This window comes from Bison bison, unplaced genomic scaffold (assembly GCF_000754665.1).
Source record: "Bison bison bison isolate TAMUID 2011002044 unplaced genomic scaffold, Bison_UMD1.0 scf7180017864181, whole genome shotgun sequence".
Lineage (NCBI taxonomy): Eukaryota > Metazoa > Chordata > Mammalia > Artiodactyla > Bovidae > Bison > Bison bison.
In genome coordinates, this window is record NW_011494753.1 from 13588732 (window position 1) to 13597522 (window position 8791).

Consider the following 8791-nt stretch of genomic DNA (forward strand, 5'->3'; position numbering starts at 1 on the left):
CTGTACGCAGGTCAGGAAGCAACAGTTAGAACTGGACATGGAACAACAGACTGGTTCCAAATAGGAAAAGGAGTAGTACTGTCACCCTGCTTATTTAACTTCTATGCAGAGCACATCATGAGAAACGCTGGACTGGAAGAAACACAAGCTGGAATCAAGATTGCCGGGAGAAATATCAATAAACTCAGATATGCAGATGACACCACCCTTATGGCAGAAAGTGAAGAGGAACTCAAAAGCCTCTTGATGAAAGTGCAAGTGGAGAGTGAAAAAGTTGGCTTAAAGCTCAACATTCAGAAAACAAAGATCATGGCATCCGGTCCCATCACTTCATGGGAAATAGATGGGGAAACAGTGGAAACAGTGTCAGACTTTATTTTGGGGGGCTGCAAAATCACTGCAGATGGTGACTGCAGCCATGAAATTAAAAGCAGAGACATTACTTTGCCAACAAAGGTCCGGCTAGTCAAGGCTCTGGTTTTTCCTGTGGTCATGTATGGATGTGAGAGTTGGACTGTGAAGAAGGCTGAGCACTGAAGAACTGATGCCTTCGAACTGTGGTGTTGGAGAAGACTCTTGAGAGTCCCTTGGACTGCAAGGGAATCCAACCAGTCCATTCTGAAGGAGATCAGCCCTGGGATTTCTTTGGAAGGAATGATGCTAAAGCTGAAACTCCAGTACTTTGGCCATTTCATGTGAAGAGTTGACTCATTGGAAAAGACTCTGATGCTGGGAAGGACTGGGGGCAGGAGGAGAAGGGGACAACAGAGGATGAGATGGCTGGATGGCATCAATGACTCGATGGACGTGAATCTGAGTGAACTCCAGGAGTTGGTGATGGACAGGGAGGCTTGGCGTGCTGCGATTCATGGGGTTGCAAAGAGTCGGATACGACTGAGTGACTGAACTGAACTCAACTTATAGGTAAAACTTTGCTTTTCATAACATAGGTACTTTATAATATGGTATGGACAGAAGAAATACAGCTAAAGCCATGACTTTTTGAGAAAACATTGATTTTTATGTCAACTCATACCGTTATGTTAAACAAAAAGGAAATTAAAGAAGGCCATATGAATCTTTAATGCTATTCCCTCAACATCCTTAATATTTATTTTTAAATATATCATTTTAAAGATATATTCAGTATCTCAAACTTGAAGATCAAAGACTGAACACAATTTTAGGTTTAAAATGTATCAGTAATCATTCCTTGGATTTCCCTTGGGGTACAGTGGATCGGAATCCACTTGCCAATGCAGGGGACACAGGTTCGATTCCTGGTCTAGGAAGATCCCACGTGCTGTGGAGCAATTAATCCAGTGTGTCACAACAACTAAACCTGCGCTCGGGGCCCGCAACCCGCAACTGCTGAGCCTGTGTGCCAAAACTACCGTGTGCCCTAGAACCTGCACCGCATGACTATTGAACCCACATGCTGCAACTGTTGAAGGCCGTGTACCTAGAGCCTGTGCTCCACAACAAGAGAAGCAAGCAAGGAGAGTAGCCCTCACTCACAGCAACGAGAGTAAGTGGAAGTGCACACAAAAAGCAATAAAGACCCAAGGCAGACTAAAACAGGTAAAATTTTAAAAAATAATAATAATACTGATTCTTTACAACACATGTTTCATACCTTGGAAATGTCGTTTAGGATAACAAAAAGGGAAATTCGTATGAAACTGTTCTTAGTTTAAATTCTTACTCAAGAATTGATCCACAAGATTAAACTTGATTAATTTATACTGAGATAGTGTGAAAAACTGGTCAAGCAACTCAAATTTTATGAATGCTGAATTTTGTACTTATTATTTTCCTGAGAAAATAATCCTATATCTGTTTAAAACTCTACTGGGAATGTTCAAAGAAGTCCATACAAATATTCAAATTTTTCCTCTATCCACTTTCAGAAGTCCAGAGAGGAAATTCCAATAATAGGCAGTAGGTGAATTATCTGACAATAGTCATCAGGGTAATTAAAGGCAGACCAAGTGGTTGTAAAGATGGCTCTAATTTACATAGAAAAACTAACAATTCATTGAATATGTCATGCATGTGAATGACTTTCTTCCTGTAGAGAGCAACCGTCCTTGCTCTACCTAATAAAACTGTAACACAATATGGGCTGGGGAGGGTCATGTGAGGGGTTTGAGATATAGGGGACACGTGCACCCGTGGGTGATTCATGTCAGTGTCTGGCAAAAACCACCACAGTATTATAAAGAAATTGTCCTCCAATTTAAATAAATAAATTTGAAATTAAAAAAAAAACAGATGATAAAATGAAAAAACTAAAATAAAACTCAACTCTAATATCACCTCCATTGTAAATCCTTTCCTATCATGTCCTCCTTCCCTGGGATTCCACTACACCTCTCATATTGCCTATGAATTTCCCTTTTGAACTATGAGGCCATGGAGCAGAGAACAAATCTTTTTTGTCCTCATAGTGATTGAATGAAGTTGCTCAGTCGTGTCCAACTCTTTGCGATCCCATGGACTTAGCCCACCAGGCATCTCTGTCAATGGGATTTTCCAGGCAAGAGTACTGGAGTGGGTTGCCATTTCCTTCTCCAGGGGGTCTTCCTGACCCTGGGATCGAACCCAGGTCTCCCGCATTGCAGTCTGACGCTTTACCCTCTGAACCACCAGGGAAGCCCTGGTGAGTTTCAACTATAAGTTTATATAAAGGCCAGGCAAGTTCCCCATAACCCGGAATCTAAATGCAACAGTAACCTGTGATTCCCCAAAATCCTCTCAATTGCCTTAAAGTCATAGGTAGGGGATGATTTAGTATAGGTTTAATTCTCTCAGGGCCTATGGCCCTAGTCCCTTCTGATATGATTAGGCCCAGATATCTAACTGATTGTTGACAAAGCTGAGCCTTTTCTCTTGATGCCTTGTAACCACAGCCTGCCAGAAAGTTTAAGAAATCTTCTGAGGCTCACGAACAAGCTTCCTCTGTCTCAGCACAGAGCAAAATATCATCTACATATTGTAACACCACCGCTTCAGAGCTATTAAAGTTTTGTAGATCCCATGACAAACTTTGTCCACAAAAGTGAGGACTGTCACGAAATCCCTGGGGCAAAACTGTCCAGGTTAACTGAGAAGCTGACTGTGTAGGGTCTTCAAAGGCAAATAGAAATTGACTTTCTTCCACCAAAGGCACTGAATAGAAAGCATCCTTTAAATCAATTACTGAGAAATATTTGGCCCGTTCAGGAATTTCAGACAATAGAGTATAAAGATTAGGCAAAGGGGTGTAAAGGAACTACAGCCTCATTTATAATTCGTAAATCTTGAACTAGTCTCCATTTACCATTTGATTTCTTTATACTCAAAATAGGAGTATTGCAAGGACTGTTACTGAGAATTAATAGTCCCTGCTCCTTTAAATTTTCAATGATGGGTTTTAACCCTTCCTTAACTTCAGGTTTCAGTGGATACTGCTTCTTTTGTGGAAATACGTGTGGGTCTTTGAGCTTAACAACTACAGGAATAGCATTTTGTGCTCGACCCACAGATTTTCCATCAGCCCATACTCTAGGATTTACGTTTTGTTCAACTAAAGGGAGAGAAAGGGAGGGCTCCATATTCATGAAAACAGAGGCATGGACCTTGCTCAGTATATCCCTTCCCAAAAGGGGTGAGGGAGATTCTGGCATGATCAGAAACTCCTGTGAAAACAGCACAGAATCCCAGTTGCAAGATAAAGAGTAACTGAAATAATACCTTTTGGCTCATCCAGACAGTCCCATTACGGAAGTGGATCAGGAAGAAAGTGGGCCAGGGGCTTCAGTAAGCACAGAATAAGTTGCCCCAGTATGTAAAAGGAAATCGATGGCTTGGCCCCCCCACAATTATTAATACCCAGGGTTCCTCAGGTGTAATTAGGACGGGAGCTTGTGTGGGGACCCCAGGGCACCTTCAGTCCTGATTGTCTTGAGAGTCCGACCCGGGAGACCTACGCCTCTGGGGGCAGTCTCTCTTCCAGTGTGGTCCTTTGCAGACCCGACATGGAGCTGGGGGTGGCTTAGATGCCTGAGGGCAATCCCGCTTGAGGTACCCCTCCTTTCCACAGTAATAGCAAGCCCATCCCTTTTCACCTGGGCCCCTCTGGGCATTTTTCTCAGGCTGTTTAAGAACTTTTTCATAGCCATGGCGAAGGCTTCCGCCTTTTCCTTTGTCTTTTTTTTTTTTTGCCTTTCTTTCTTTTCCTCATATTCCCTACTATAATAGACTGTCTGAGCCAGTTGTAACAGAGTATCTCAAGACTGATTAGACACTAATTAGTATTAGTCCTGACTTGGTATGGACCAAATCAGTCTTTAGATACTCATAGTGATTAGCACACTGCAATAATACTGAATAGAATATTGATTAAGTTACATTTTCCTGAATTTTATTGTCCTAATATATACAAGAACAATGACATCAGCCTTCAGATTATTATATACATTAAATAAGATGTCACGTGAACAAAATCTCTATCATATTAAGTAGCATTCAACAAGTAAATAATAAAGTTGGAATATGTGATATTTTCAGAGTATCATTCATCTATAAAATTTTTAGGCATACACTAAAGAAGGGTATTATAATACGGTAATCTTGAAAGTCTAACAACAAAAATAAATTATGACTAAAATTTGAACACAAACTGAATGCAAAGTAACTGGATACATTACTTTATAAATGAAGAGCCTCATAGCAAATCTGAGCTACAGTGCAGCAAAATGCCTTTATAGAATACCATTTTACCATAATGGATGGTAACAGGTGACCATTAAATGAACAAATATTTCAACTGATTAAAAAAGAAATGTACAAAGAAGAAAGAAGGGAAAGGACAAAGGAGACAAAAGTGGATTCGATCACTATTCAGGAATTGTCCCAGTCAAACATTATATGAATAATGAAGACAGGTCTTAGAAATCCGAAAACACTTTCTGTCTTCATGCCGTAAGCTCCTAAAGGGGTTAAGATAATAAAACTCTCCATTTTGCATGTAGTAGAAAACTTGAACAACAACCCAAAAATAGAGATGCCAGAGTTGGCTCAGTGGTGACATCAGAGATCATAATACCATTTTTGCATGAAGTACCCAAAATTCACAACAGGACTACTGTCTATCCAGAAATCATATCTTAATTACAGGAAGGCAAAAGACAGAAGAGTCAAAGGCTCTACCCCTTAAGACTGTCCTTTTATATCAAGTTCTCACAGAAACTACATTCAGGATACTTTCACTTCAACTAAATTGAAACATGTCTGCCCAATTCTAACTTCAAAGGAGGTTGATCAATTATTTACCCCTGTCTACTCAAAATTCATATATATCCTTTTCCCCATTACACACAACATTCTCACTCACTACTCAGGAGAGAAAGTTCCAAAGTATATGCAGTCACTGAATTCAGATTGCATGCCTAACAGATAACTCATTTGCCCCCCAGCATCCAAAATATACAATGGTTGAGAAGAAAGGAACTGCAATAAAAAATCCCATTTGGAAAAAGCGAGCTTGAAAATCATTCAGCTGCATTCAATCTATATCTCATATCTAAATCAATATATATCAGAACTAGCTGATAGGATTAGTGAGACTCACCGCCCTACAATGGAATAATTTTCCTGATCAGATATGCTGGAAATTCTCACCTCTCCTCAGTGCAAAAATCTTTTTTCATTATCCATCAAGGCAGCACATTGGACAAAGTGGATAGAGATATTCTTCCTGCAATCTGCATGGCTATAGCAACTTTTTCTTTCACCTCCATTCATTTTAAGAGATACAGTATTTTTCATCCATCTGAAGAGATACAGTGCCTGTATTAGGGATTGAAAAAACAAACTGTAGCTGGCCAGGGCCAGAGTTTTTTTTTTTAAATTCTCCTGTCAAAATACAGTCAACTTGTATTTCTTATGTTTCTGGCCCTCATTTAACATGTAAATAAAACCAAACTGATCATCAAGGCATAGCCTGAAACCTGGTAATTTTGAGCTTCTAAATACAGACATCTGTCTACTACCCTCAATCCCAACAGGCAGCCTTCCACATAAATCTCAGTGGCCAGAAGCAGATCAGATGAGGACCCCTGGCTTTGAACTATGATAGAAGGTTGAAATTTCAGTTTCCAAGCCTACCTAGAGAGGAAGGCAAGGAAAAAAATTAATGTAAATAGTGTTTGGGAGGCAAATTTGATGACTGCCTTTTGGGCTACAGACAGAGCTACTCTGCTTTTGTCATCTGTTTCTAAAGGAAAGGCTACACTTCCATCTTTAATACTAGGCTTCTGAGATTTGAGAAACAGTCATATTTCACCATAACTTTTCCTGATTTTATTGTCTTCAATTATAATCAGTATGGGCTTTCCAAGTGGCTCTAGTGGTAAAAAAAAAACAAGTCTGCCAATGCAGGAGGTAAAAGAGATGTGGGTTCTATCCCTGGGTGGGGAAGATTCCCTGGAGGAGGGAATGGCAACCGACTCAAGTGTTCTTGCCTAGCGAGTACCATGGATGGAGTAGCCTGGCAGGATAGAGTTAACAGGGTCATAAACAGTCAAATACCACCGAAGCAACTTAGCATGCATGCATATATAATAAATATATTCATTCAGCTAGTGTTGTCTTAAAAGAAAGCAAGCATGATATTATACAGAATTTAAGCATTGTAAAAAATTTCAAAATTTGCAAAGAAATCACATCAAGAGTTATAACTCATAAATAATAATTATTAGCATAAGGCAGAGAAGGCAATGGCACCCCACTCCAGTACTCTTGCCTGGAAAATCCCATGGATGGAGGAGCCTGGTAGGCTGCATTCCATGGGGTCGTGAAGAGTCGGACATGACTGAGTGGACTTCACTTTCACTTTTCATTTTCATGCATTGAAAAAGAAAATGGCAACCCACTCCAGTGTTCTTGCCTGGAGAATCCCAGGGACGGGGAAGCCTGGTGGGCTGTCATCTATGGGGTCGCACAGAGTCGGATACGACTGAGGTGACTTAGCAGCAAGGTCAATATAAGTATATGTATTTTCAATTCATATTTAAATAAAGACAAATAGAAAAATAATATGACATATAAATAGTGAGATATGTAGATTAACAGATATAAATGCACACTATAAATATGAATGCACACAGAAATTCAGAAATCTGGTTTTAGGAATATAACAGATTACACAAGTTGAAAAAAAAAACCTTAAGTTGTATAATGATAAGTATTACACCATAAATTTTCTTCTGTAGACTAGGTGAGCTTGGAATATTAGTAAGTAAAGTAAGGAATATTACTGGATATTACTAGAGATCAAAAATGAACACAGAACTAAAAGTGAAGATGGTCAAAGTGCATGAGCTGACATAGTGATTATCCCAGCTGATGTCAGTATTTCTTCATGAGAAGTTGGTGGTATTTAGGGCAGGCCAACTATTCATTTTGTGGCTCTGTATCATAGGAATTTAGGATGGTCAATATCCCTGGCTCACAGTTTCAAAGTACCTGACATGGTCTCCAACACTGTGTCAACCAAAACTTGCTTACAAGGTGCAACCAAATGTGTTTGAGAATCACCAGACCAAGAAACACTGCAGCTTTCTAATGTCAAGATGTGTTTAGGAGATGAAAAAAATTGGGACTGAGATTCTCATATAAAGTTCCACTCAAGGGGGTGGAACTCTAATGAAAGGCTGAAAAAGAAAAATAACTGTACTCTGGTAAAATGGAATAACAAACAAGGTGGTCTCTTTGGCTATGCTCTGATGTATTTGCCCTGAGGTTCTGAAACCACATGCCTGACCACAACAGATCTGGGGATACATTTTTCAACACTGCCTGGCCAGAAAAGAAATAAACCTAAATTTCAGGCAGAAACTACTGGAAATTTTTAAGTATTTTTTAAAAGTAAATGCATAACTATTATGGAAGGAAAATCCCTCTCCACACTGGTTGCCCTGTATTCTTACTTCAATCCCCATTGAAGATAATGCCACCTAAAATCTAAAAACACACAATGAAATTGTTAGCATTGAGAATTCTAAGATAAAAGTAACATCAACATTAAACCACCATGTATACCATGAAATGATTAAATATGTAAGAGAAGAACTGAAAACATTCAGTCAGTTCAGTTCAGTCTCTCAGTCGTGTTCCACTCTGTGACCCCATGGACTACAGCAGACCAGGCCTCGCTGTCCATCACCAACTGACCGAGAGTACCCAAACTCATGTCCATGAAGTCGGTAATGCCATCCAGCCATCTTATCCTCTGTCGTCTCCTTCTCCTCCCACTTTCAATCTTTCCCAGCATCAGGGGCTTTTCAAATGAGTCAGCCCTTCGTATCAGGTGGTCAAAGTATTAGAGTTTCAGCTTCAGCATCAGTCCTTCCAATGGATATTCAGGACTGATTTCCTTTAGGATGGACTGGTTGGATCTTCTTGCAGTCCAAGTGACTCTCAAGAGTCTTCTCCAACACCACAGTTCAAAAGCATCAATTCTTCAGCATTCAGCTTTCTTTATAGTCCAACTCTCTCATCCATACATGACTACTGGAAAAACCATAGCTTTGGCTAGATGGACCTTTGTTGGCAAATTAATATCTCTGCTTTTTAATATGCTCTCTAGGTTGGTCATAACTTTTCTTCCATGGAGTAAGTGTCTTTTAATTTCATGGCTGCAGTCACCATCTGCAGTGATTTTGGAGCCTAAAAAAATAAAGTCTTTCACTGTTTCCCCATCTATTTGCCATGAAATGATGGGACCATATGCCATGATCTTAATTTT